Source organism: Periplaneta americana, chromosome 7 (genome assembly GCF_040183065.1).
Source record: "Periplaneta americana isolate PAMFEO1 chromosome 7, P.americana_PAMFEO1_priV1, whole genome shotgun sequence".
Taxonomy (NCBI): domain Eukaryota; kingdom Metazoa; phylum Arthropoda; class Insecta; order Blattodea; family Blattidae; genus Periplaneta; species Periplaneta americana.
This window is the reverse complement of record NC_091123.1, coordinates 61,660,557-61,672,929: the sequence shown is the minus strand read 5'-3', so window position 1 is coordinate 61,672,929 and position 12,373 is coordinate 61,660,557. Positions and strand designations below refer to the sequence as shown.

At 33.0% G+C, this 12,373-nt stretch overlaps 1 protein-coding gene across 9 annotated transcripts in view; it reads right to left on the bottom strand.

Moving 5' to 3' along the window:
- The window catches only part of cin (Molybdenum cofactor synthesis protein cinnamon), a 219,912-nt gene that overhangs the window by 120,476 nt on the left and 87,063 nt on the right, over window positions 1-12,373 (bottom strand). For 4 of the 9 annotated variants that reach the window (XR_011332976.1, XR_011332978.1, XR_011332977.1 and 1 more), the window contains exon 1: window positions 10,286-10,430. The exons of 1 other annotated variant lie outside the window; for it this stretch is intronic. The gene's annotated coding sequence lies outside the window, so the exon portion shown is untranslated. Of the gene's footprint in view, window positions 1-9,627; window positions 9,646-10,285; window positions 10,431-12,373 lie in introns of those variants that run through there. 4 more of the 9 variants (XM_069830813.1, XM_069830814.1, XR_011332979.1 and 1 more) reach the window with 3 other exon arrangements.

Sequence of the window (12,373 nt, the reverse complement as noted above, 5' to 3'; positions counted from 1 at the left end):
GTAACAAATATAAATGATACTCGGGAGGAAATTAAACACACAATAAATATGGGAAATGCCTGTTATTATTCGGTTGAGAAGCTTTTATCATCCAGTCTGCTGTTAAAAAATATGAAAGTTAGAATTTATAAAACAGTTATATTACCGGTTGTTCTTTATGGTTGTGAAACGTGGTCTCTCACTTTGAGAGAGGAACATAGGTTAAGGATGTTTGAGAATAAGGTGCTTAGGAAAATATTTGGGTCTAAGAGCGATGAAGTTACAGGAGAATGGAGAAAGTTACACAACACAGAACTGCACGCATTGTATTCTTCACTTGACATAATAAGGAACATTAAATCCAGACGTTTTAGATGGGCAGGGTATGTAGCACGTATGGGCGAATCCAGAAATGCATACAGAGTGTTAGTTGGGAAGCCGGAGGGAAAAAGACCTTTAGGGAGGCCGAGACATAGATGGGAAGATAATATTAAAATGGATTTGAGGGAGGTGGGGTAGATGATAGAGACTGGATTAATCTTGCTCAGGATAGGGACCAGTGGCGGGCTTATGTGAGGGCGGCAATGAACCTCCGGGTCCTTAAAAGCCAGTAAGTAAGTAATAATAATAACATTGTTTTGCTTCAAGACTATTATAAAATTGAAATGCCTTTTTATTGATAATGAAAGAGCTGCGGTTTCCGAGAAATATCGTTTACAAATGATCCAAGGATTCAGATCATCATTCAGTGACCTGAAATGCTTAGCACGCACGTCGAATATTTCCGTCCCACGTAGAAATTCTCAGACAACAGCTGAGTGATTCAATTGTTCTTAATAGACTGGTCTCTGATTCCCACGGCATATACTAAGTACAGTAACCCAGTCCTTATGTGCTGTAGGCATCAGAATAGTAAATTATGAAATTAGTTTATAACAGGATTTAAGCTGCAGTCGCATTTTGCTACTCAACTCAAATATAACAAACTTTAAATATAAATGTGCAAAAATGCGACAACCATATTAGACTTCAGAAACGAAGATGGTAATGGGAAAAATGAAATCAGAGATGTGTTTGAACTAATCAGCTCTGGAAAACCTGAATTTAAATGAAATGCTAATGGCATGAGCAAGGTTTAAAAAAACACTGACAAGCAAACGTTCTGATGGGGGCAGATAAAAAAAGTTAAATTTTCTTTTTCCACCATGTTAATTATGCCGAAAGAAGTGCTTATACAAATTTTGGCCACTCGACTGCAATTACGAGGGCCGTATAAAAATAGGTTCGCTAGGGGCCGTTAACAGAAAAAAAACACAATTTCATTGGATAAATTTATTGGAACACACACAGCAATTGTTGAGCTATTTTTCAACATATATTCCACTGGAACTGAGATATTTCTCATATCATGGGATCGACAGAGAGAGAGGTGCAGACGCAGTCAAACGCTGGTTCCGATCTGAGGCAGCTGACTTCTACGACACAAAAATTGATCCCATGATATAACAAATGTCTCAGTTTCCGTGGTGGATATATTGACAAATAGCGCAACAATTGCTGTATCTGTTTCAATAAATATTTCCATGGAATTGTGCTTTTTCCTATAAACTGCCCCAGGGAAGATCACTTTCTGGACGGCCTCGTAATTGCGGTCGAGTGGCCAAAATTAGTATAAGCACTTCTTTTGACATTATTAACATGGTGGAAGAAAAAAGTTTAACTTTTCTATCTGCCCTCATCAGAACGTTTGCTTGTGAGCAATAGATGTTCAGGAATGGATTTCAAATAGTTGGTACAATTCATGTAAGTTAACAAGTTAAGTAAACAATTTCTTCTAATTGATTTTTATAATTCCTTCGCATACTGTAAATTGTGAGCTAGGATTAATTCCATGAATCTTGTAAAAACTGTAATTAGAAACCGTCTTTCAGTAAAAAAGATTTAGCACTCTGCTAAAAAAATAAATCTTGAAGGGTCTACTCGTAAAGAATTTCAATGTTTAGAGTGGCCATAAAATAACGTATTTTAATGTGATGTAAATTAAGCAGTAATTGATTCTAAACATGTCTTATGATTTACTTACATAAGTAAAGTATATCTAGAGTATAAGATGGATCGAAAGTAATAAAACTCCAAAAAAACAAATTCCATAACTTTCTGTTTCTGCAAACCTTATTAATTTATCTTTCTGTACAATTATTTATAATATTGCACAAGCTTTTTGCAATTTGCACAAATGTAATTTTTCATTTGTGCATTTTTGCGACAATTATTTATTTTCTAGCTTAAATCCTGGTTTATAATGCTACTGTACATTTATACTTTATTACGTGAGTTATTATTAGGAGACCCGCTTCGCTCGTTTTCTAATTTTTACTAATGCAATAATTGTATAACTTTATAATTGAGCGTCATAAGTTATTTTTTGAATAACAACATTATAACATTTCCAAACATTGTCCTCCTCAGTGACTCAAAAGCAGCGATATCTGCAATTGGAAACTACTTACTACAACCAGCTAATGATGACATTCAACAATGCAGAGAAGACATCAAGAAACTAAATAAAATTGTACATCTGCAATGGATACCTTCTCACTGCGGTATTGCCGGGAATGAAGCAGCAGACTTTCTAGCAAAGAAAGGAACAACTATCCCCCTTTCATATTCTAACATGCTGCCATTCCATAGAGCAACTACAAATATAAGCAGTCGAGTGAGACAACGTTTCCATAAAAAATTAAAGATAAAGACTGGAAGGACGCACTAAACTCCACTCTCCCCGAATGGCCCAGAAGAGAAGCTGTTGCGACGTTCCGCGCCGCAGTCGGTCATGACTGTCTGGCTAATCACCTCCACCGCCTGGGTGTATTATCCAGCCCCCACTGCATGCTCTGTGGATGTTCCGACACCATGGACTCAAACCACATTAAGACTTGTCCAGCTCTTTCATCTGTCGGCTTTGTGGATAGGTACTGGGAGGCCAGAGACAGAATGCGGCAGTGCTGACATCCCTCCATAGTTTCCTTGGACATTGTTCACTTTATTTCGTTTTCTTTCCTTTTAGTTTTTATTGCCATTGTACGGCCAATGACTCTAGTCAAGTGCCACTGCATTGAATAATAATAATAATAATAATAATAATAATAATAATAATAATAATAATAATAATAATAATAATAATAATAAAAAACATTATAACAGAATAAGACTAAATTAATAAGTAAGATATAACATTTCAAATCAATTAATCTGAAATCAAAGCCTGCAATATATTCTTGACGTCATTGGTTTGTTGAATTGACAATTTTGCTAAATATGGAAATAAATTTACCAGGAGATAAGCTACTGTGTCATAGACTAACTCACAAGTTACACTGTTTCTTTCAGTAAAATACTTTCAAAAACAGGCACAATAAGCTGCTTTTCATAGTAATGATCTAAACAGGTGTCGTCACTGCCTTTATTTGCATCCAACTTCATTTTAAGAGGAGCAGCAACTGGTTTTGTCGAATTTTAGGGTTTTAATGGTAACATATATCGTGCAATAAGAATTTAAATATGTTGTGTCTGTGATAAAAATGTTCAAAATTGCTTTATAGCGCCACATTGGCAATGATAAAAGTGTGCAATATTCGTTACATTGGCGGGCGGATATCGTTACATTGGCGGGTGGATGCTCTATCTTTATTATTATTATTATTATTATTATTATTATTATTATTATTATTATTATTGTTGTTTAATAAATATTTATTTATTTATTTATTTAAGTTCAAATATACAGAATAAAGAAATATAATTACAAAACAAACAAAGATAAATACAAATAAAATAATACAAGCAATATAAAAAGAAGATACAGTAGTATTAACAAAATTTGAGACCGAATGAGCAGCGCTCGTGCTCGGTCGCAGTTCAGATATAATATTAAAATAAAATAATAATAATAATAATAATAATAATAATAATAATAATAATAATAATAATATAAATAAATAAGTAAAATAAAATAGGAACTAAAATATAATTACAGCGGCAATGGAATTATATAATATAATATTAACACTAGAGAAGAATAATATCGCACGTGAAAAGTAGGACTAATATATATTTCAAAATTATAGAATACAAATATAATATAGGTTGATGAATTCATACACATAGGCTATAAATTTATTTAATCAAATTGAAGATATTAACACGTTTCTAATTTTCTTGTTATATGTTAGTGGGTTACATGTTAGAAGTTCTGGGTGTAGTTTAGTTAAAGCATTGTACAACCGAGGGCCAAAATTTATGCTATGCTTTAGACCAGCAGATGTGAGACATTTAGGTTCTACTAATGTTGAATTAATATTTCGTCTTGTGTCATAATTGTGTGTCTGTAATACAAACTTATTACGATTTTTATGACAAAATTTTAACAGCGTATACTTATAAATTTGTTCAATATTAAATACATTAAATTCAGAATAAATTAATTTAGTTGGATAATCGAAACGTTTCTTCAAACAAATTTTAATTATTCGTTTTTGTAGTAAATTTAACGGACTAAGATTAATTTTTGTACTTCCACCCCAAACAATTATACCATATTGAATGATAGACTGAATAATGGCCAAATAAACATTTCGTAGAACTCTAATAGGTAAGTAGCATCGAAGATTAACGAATTTATAAATTGTTTTACGAAGCCTCTTACAAAGATAAGTAATGTGATGAGGCCATTTTAAATTCTGATCAATAATGATACCCAGATATTTGACATACGTGGCTTCTTTCAAAGGTGGACATTTACAATTTTTGGGATCTAAACAATTTTCACTGTGTATTATTAGTCTATATTTATCGCTAAATTTTAAATTTTGAACAGTGGCAGCTGTTAACGAAAAAGGAACCAAAGTTGATTTAGATATATTTAAAGAAAGGAATTTGGAATTAAGCCATTTTTTAACAATGTTAGCACCTATATTAGCATTTCTATATGTATACATTAAAATCTAGAGATATTTGTTAGAAAATCGCGGGTTTTCGAAAGCCATCTAGCGGGATTATACGAACAACTGTTGGCGGCACTGCTTGCGAGACCTATACTTCAGTTCCTCTGTATCATTCCACCAACACTCTCCAGCTCCTTCTCATTTCATCTATCATCTGCAATAATAACAGTAGACTGGGTTGAAGTCTTGGAGTACATATAGTGTCTGATGTTCATATAGGAAGGTTTCGGGCTCCGAGCCATGGGGCTTATCAGGTATTCGTCTGAGAATAAGACCTGATTTGCCTGGTCTGTCAGAGGAGAAACAGGATGTTATAATTGCCGCATTTTTTTGGAACTACTTAAGATAGAGAGTTGAAATTTTCACCATTTACTTATCATACAGAGCATTCGCCAGGAACCACGTATATACAGTCGGCCTTTTACTGTTAAGAGGTCTACTGTGACTGCCGAGGAAATAGTGTGTATATTTACCATGGACCGAGAGTGGGAAGGTTTTGTGTTGCTCAGTATGGACATATAACACAGGGTGAAGGAAAATTAACGTTACAGCATTAGTATACAGCTGACTTCCATCCAGTGCAGTTCAGCTTAGTTCGTGGCAATGCAATACACATTATAACAGCGAATCTTCGTTTTTGATATGTATATCGTACAAAAACTGTCGTGCTATACTTCTACGGAAATATCCTGACGTTCAACAATCATCTGATTCAACAATCCAGAATTTAGCGAGAAAAAAAAGTGAGAGAAATTGGCTAATTTTTAAACAAAAAGAAAGCCGCAGAAATCACGTTGTAACTGAAGAAAAACTCGATAAAATAGGCTACAGGCTAGAACAGTCTAATAAGAAAACGTTGAGAAAATTAGCTGAACAGGTAGGTGTATCCAAGACATCAACATGGAAAGCGACGGAATTATCGTTAAAAGTATAGCTTTATAAGGGAACTGTTTCTCATAAATTGAATGAAATGGACCATGTGAGTAGGGTTCAATTCTATCGATAGAGAAGAAATCCAGCATGTATGCAGAAATCCTTTCAAAAGATGTGAAATATGCATTAAAGAAGATGGTCGACAGGTCCAGCACTTATTATAAGGTAAGTCAAAACATTACGTATACAGTATAATTTAAGTCGCGAAATTTTATTGCCGAAAGCTGATGCGCTGAATCACCGTCAACGGGCTATTACTTGCCCGTGTCACTTCTGGAATGAGCCGTGCTAAGCGAAACCTGTCTGGCGAACACCCGTTATTATTTCAATTATATGACAGCAAAAGTAATACGCTGAGTATGAGTAATAAATTGCAAATATCTGTAAGTTTTAAAAAGTATTTCCCAAAAATATGATACCTCAGTTAACAATAATATCTTTTTATGTTCTATCATAATAACTGAATCAGTCGGAGCTAAAAGGAACTAAGTCAAAATATGTATTTCTTTTTTTTTGTTATGCAACCATTTGAACAACGGATGTGATGCGCATCGAACGGTGGAAGAAGGAACTAAGTCAGAATTTTAAATGTATTTTGGTCTTCTATAACATAAAAATATTAATATGGTGGAAAGTTTTTTGCTTCTCCTGAAATGTTGTGAAAAGTGACTTAGTTCCTTTTAGCTCCGACTGATTCAATTTTACTAGGGAAAAAAGCAAAATTTCAATTGAATGCATTCGCTACTGTATCAAAGAATAACTTATAAACATTGTATTGTTTTAAATTGAGATTCCACTGAAAATCATGACAATTAAAAATATATATATATATATATATATATATATATATATATATATATATATGGCTATTTCACTTCTTTAGAATGTATGTTTCTTTTTAATTGGTTATTAATAATGTTATGTTTTATTTAAAGACGCTCGCAACTGCAGAGGTTATATCAGCGTCGCCGGATGTGCCGGAATTTTGTCCCGCAGGAGTTCTTTTACATGCCAGTAAATCTACTGACATGAGCCTGTCGCATTTAAGCACACTTAAATACCATCGACCTGGCCCGGGATCGAACCCGCAACCTTGGGCATAGAAGGCACGCGCTATACCAACTCGCCAACCAGGTCGACTTAATTGGTTATTTAACGACGCTATATCAACTACGAGGTTATGTCTTTCAGGGGCGAGCTAAAGTTTTTTTTCTGTAGATATTATATGTTATGTTATAATTATTAGCAAAATAATAAATAAATAAATAAATAAATAAATAAATAAATTTAGCGTCGATGAAATTGGTGACAGCGAGATGGTATTTGGCGAGATGAGGCAGAGTATTCGCCATATATTACCTGGCATTCACTTTACGGTTGGGAAAAACCTCGGAAAAAACCCAACCAGGTTAGTCAGCCCAAGCGGGAATCGAACCCGCGCCATAGTGCAACTTCAGACCGGCAGACAAGCGCCTTAACCGACTGAGCCACGCTGGTGGCTTTAGAATGTATGTATATTTTCATACCCCCAAATGGATTTAGTTCAATTCTGATTATTTATATATATATATATATATATATGTTTATTTTTTTAATTAAGGCTGTAAGGGGCTGTGGCATTTAAAGAGCTGTCAAAATTATTTTTTCATCAAAGAATTCTTTTTACAAATTTATGATTATAAATCTAGTAACTTTTTGTTCAAAAGTTGGCTCCCTGAAGTTACTGGATGAAAGTAGCGGAGGAGAATTTTAGTTTACATAAATGTTCATTTTACTATCAAATCCACTTTTCCGTAAGTTTATTTCTCTTGATTCAACACCAACTTTTTTTTTATCCCAAATATTAATCAATCTGAATGAAATTTTTAGTGCAAGTATTTATGATATAGCTGCATGTTTCTATGCTTTTATTTTGTGAGAAATGCTGTTAGTTTATTTTATTAATATTTTTAATGAATTATAGGAAAAATAACATTTTTAAAATTTCAAATAATTTTTTTAAAGTGAATAAATGAGATATTTCATAAAATGAATGCAAAGAGATGTGTCTCTATGTCTTGTAAAGTTAAAGAAAAAAAAGTGAAGCTTAAAATTGAAGTCTTCTACTAAAAACTTGAGTTTGAAAATAATTCTAAAAAGAATTTTAAAAAATAAAAATACAAAAACATTTGGGAGTTAAAATTTGGATTTTGTTAGCCCTTTACATAGTAAACATGCTCTCAAAATTTGGTTGGAAAAAATGATTAGGAAAAAGTTGTCATTTTTAGTGGAATATCCCCTTAATATGACCAATACAGTAACTGAATGGCTAACTCCACTTTAAGTAAACTTGAAATGTTTCCATTTCGCATATTCAGTAAAATTGTTTACTCATTAACTTAACACGTATTTTTAGCTGAGGGATTAAAGAAAAATATTTTGATCTTGAATGTAAGCATGTTTATACTAGTCAGACTGAGTAAAAAGTTAGCAGCTTAATAAAATTATTTAGCACTTAAAGATAAGTGTTTTTCTCTGAAAACTCAGTAAAATGTTTATGCCTTAATATTAAGTTTGATTCTATACGACATACTCAGTAAAATTATTTACTTAAACTTATGAATTTTTCTATCCATCAAATACAGTAAAAATATTTAAGTATTGAAACTTAAGTATGTTTCTACTTGGCAGATTCAACAAAAATGCGAAGTCCTTCTTAAGAATATTTAATCCTTAAACCTAGTTGCTTCTACTTGGTAGATTCAACAAAAATGTGAAGTCCTTATTAAGAATAGGTATTTAATCCTTAAACCTAATTGTTTCTACTTGACAGATTCAACAAATATGCGAAGTCCTTATTAAGAATATTTAATTCTTAAACCTAGTTGTTTCTACTTGGCAGATTCGACAAAAATGCGAAGTCCTTATTAAGAATAGGTATTTAATCCTTAAAGTTAGTTGAGTTTCTACTTGGCAGATTAAACAAATATGCGAAGTCCTTATTAAGAATATTTAATCCTTAAACCTAGTTGTTTCTACTTGGCAGATTCGACAAAAATGCGAAGTCCTTATTAAGAATAGGTATTTAATCCTTAAAGTTAGTTTGCGTTTCTACTTGGCAGATTGAACAAAAATACGAAGTCCTTAAACCTAGTTGTTTCTACTTGGCAGATTCGACAAAAATGTAAAGTCCTTCTTAAGAATATTTAATCCTTAAACCTAGTTGTTTCTACTTGGCAGATTCGACAAAAATGCGAATTCCTTATTAAGAATAGGTATTTAACCCTTTAACTGAGTTGAGGTTCTACTTGGCAGATTGAACAAAAATACGAAGTCCTTATTAAGAATATTTAATCCTTAAAGCTAGTTGTTTCTACTTGGTAGATTCGACAAAAATGCGAAGTTATTATTAAGAATAGGTATTTAATCCTTAAAGTTAGATGAGTTTCTACTTGGCAGATTGAACAAAAAGTACGAAGTCCTTATTAATAATATTTAACCCTTAAATTTAATTGTATTCCTACATGTCAGATCCAATTAAATGTTTCTGTCTCAAATTTTAAGTTCATTCTTGACTGGAAGATTTAGCAAAGATGCTTGCTTCTTAAATTTAAAATATGTACAGTTTTAAAAATATATGGATTTATTACCGTCAAAGTTACTTATCAAGAACAATCATTCAAGTCATTAAATTATGACATAAGATAATACATAGTTAATGTTAAATACGAACGTTTTCGCCATAAGTATGGCATCTTCAGGTCTCATGGCGACGGAAACACAAGATGAACTCTTATATTTCTGGTATGTATACAATCATTGGAGTATATGTCTGGACAAACAAAGTTGAAGTGGTAACCAATACAAACATATACCGTTATGAACGCAGGCGTGACAACGAAATCTAAAATAACCCAGTACACAGCAGTAAAAATGACGAACAATGTGCTGGTGGTTAAAATGTTCAATAAGATAAAATAATTTGGCAGTCTTCAAATTCGTGTGGTCATGGGTTACAATGTAGTGGAACATGCTGTGGTATGCAACTCGCTTGTGTATTGCTGTCTAATAAGCAATATTTAAAATTGTATTAATTATACTTATCGAACCCAACATGCCTTTGAAATTAAAATATGTGTTTATACAACACAGATTCTCATTTTAAAAATGTACGTTTTAAACTTCAATGTGTTCTGTCAGAATCACAAAAATGTTTGCAACATAAACTTAAGTGTTTCTATTAATATAAAATATTTATTTACCTAAGAATCCTAGCCCTACTTATGCAATAATAATGCAGGAAAATGAAGACGGAAAAATAGCAACTACAGAAAATTTACTAAAAATTCCACAGGTTATACGCAACTTCGAAAGACTGATGTTGTACTCACAGAGTCAATAAATGCAGTTCAGAAGTGACGGCCTCGGCGATCTCTTGAGAAATGAAGCTGTCTGTCTGTCAATCATCTTAAGAGCCAAGTGTTGAGTTAGAGCAAAGATGTGTGGGTATTAACTCCATTATTGCCAATAAGGTGCTAATTCTCCCTCTTCAAAACTACAAACATCAAGAAAACATTTATCGCGATAAAGGAGAAATCCATTCATTAGACGCTAACTGTGTGTGCGATGTGTGTAACTCCCGTCTATGACTAGTGGTTTTCATTTAGGATTAACCAAAGCGCTTACAGTTGGCGATTGCAAACTATAAATTTCATTTGTACATTGTAAACTTCTCTTTCTCAATCTGAATATGTAAAGTTAAACTGAACAAAGGAAAATCTTTACAAATTTAATTGTTCATATTTTACAAGTGTTTTGTTTCACAATGGAGGAGTATTCCATACACATTTCCTACAATGAAGGAGTTCTCTGGAACAAGAACTTAACTACAAAATCTTCAATTTGAGATACAGTGCTTCAAATATAACTGTAGTAACTTTCGAGGATTATCACTTTTGTTGACGTCGTACAAAATGTTGTCCAATATTCTTTTGAGAAGATTAACTCCGTACTAGATGAAATTATTTGGAATCATCAATGTGCTTTTAGGCGTAATAGATCGACTATTGATAAGATTTTTTGTATTCGACAGATATTGGAGGAAAAAATGGGAGTATAAGGGTACAATACATCACTTTTTCATAGATTTAAAAAATGCATATGACTCGGTTCAGAGAAAATTTTTATATAATATTCTTATTGAATTTGGTATTTCCAAGAAACTAATTCGATTAATTAATGTGTCTTAGTGAAACGTACAGTATTGAGTACGTATAGGTCAGTTTCTGTCTGATGCTTTTCCAATTCACTGCAGATTAAAGCAAGGAGATGCACTATCAACTTTACTTTTAAAGTTTGCTCTAGAATGCGCCATTAGGGAAGTTCAGGTTAACAGAGGGGGTTTGGAATTGAACGGGTTACATCAGCTTCTTTTTTATGCAGATGACGTGAATATATTAGGAGAAAATCCACAAACTATTAGGGAAAAAAACGGGAATTTTACTTGAAGCAAGTAAAGAGATAGGCTTAGAAGTAAATCTCGAAAATACAAAGTATATGATTATGTCTCGTGACCAGAACATAGTGCGAAATGGAAATATAAAAATTGGAGATTCATCCTTTGAAAAGGTTGAAAAATTCAAATATCTTGGAGCAACAGTACCAATTATAAATTACACACGGAAGAAAATTAAACGTAGAATAAATATGGAAAATGCGTTATTATTCGGTTCAAAAGGTTTTGTCATCTGGTCTGTTCTCAAAAAAAGCTGAAAGTTAGAATTAATAAAACAGTTATAATACCGGTTGTTCTGTATGGTTGTGAAACTTGGACTCTCACTTTGAGAGAGGAACAGAGATTAAGGATGTTTGAGAATAGGGTTCTTAGGAAAATATTTGGGGCTAAGAGGTATAAAGTTACAGGAGAATGGAGAAAGTTACACAACGCAGAACTGGACGCATTGTATTCTTCACCTAACATAAGTTAGGAACATTAAATCCAGACGTTTGAGATGAGCAGAACATATAACACGTATGTGCGAATCCAGTAATGCGAATAGAGTATTAGTTGGGAGGCCGGAGGGAAAAAGACCTTTGGGGAAGCCGAGACGTAGGTGGGAGGATAATATTAAAATGGATTTGAAGGAGGTGGGATATGATGGTAGAGATTGGATTAATCTTGCTCAGGATAAGGACCGATGGCGGGCTTATGTGAGGGCGGCAATGAACTTCCGGGTTTTCTAAAAGCCATAAGTAAGTAGTTGGTGAGATTGCGTAGTGCACAATCCTGTTTGTAAATTTCTTTAGATGGTTTTGTGAAGCTTGTAAAACTTTAGAAGTGATTAAGATTGCATTGTGTAACAGAGTTTATAAGTAGTTTGTAATCTTTTACTTGTGATTTGTAAATTGTTAATTTGTATTTTGTTAACGTTGCAAAATGCGTCCCGGAACATATTATGGGCGGGGGGGGGGGGAGAAAT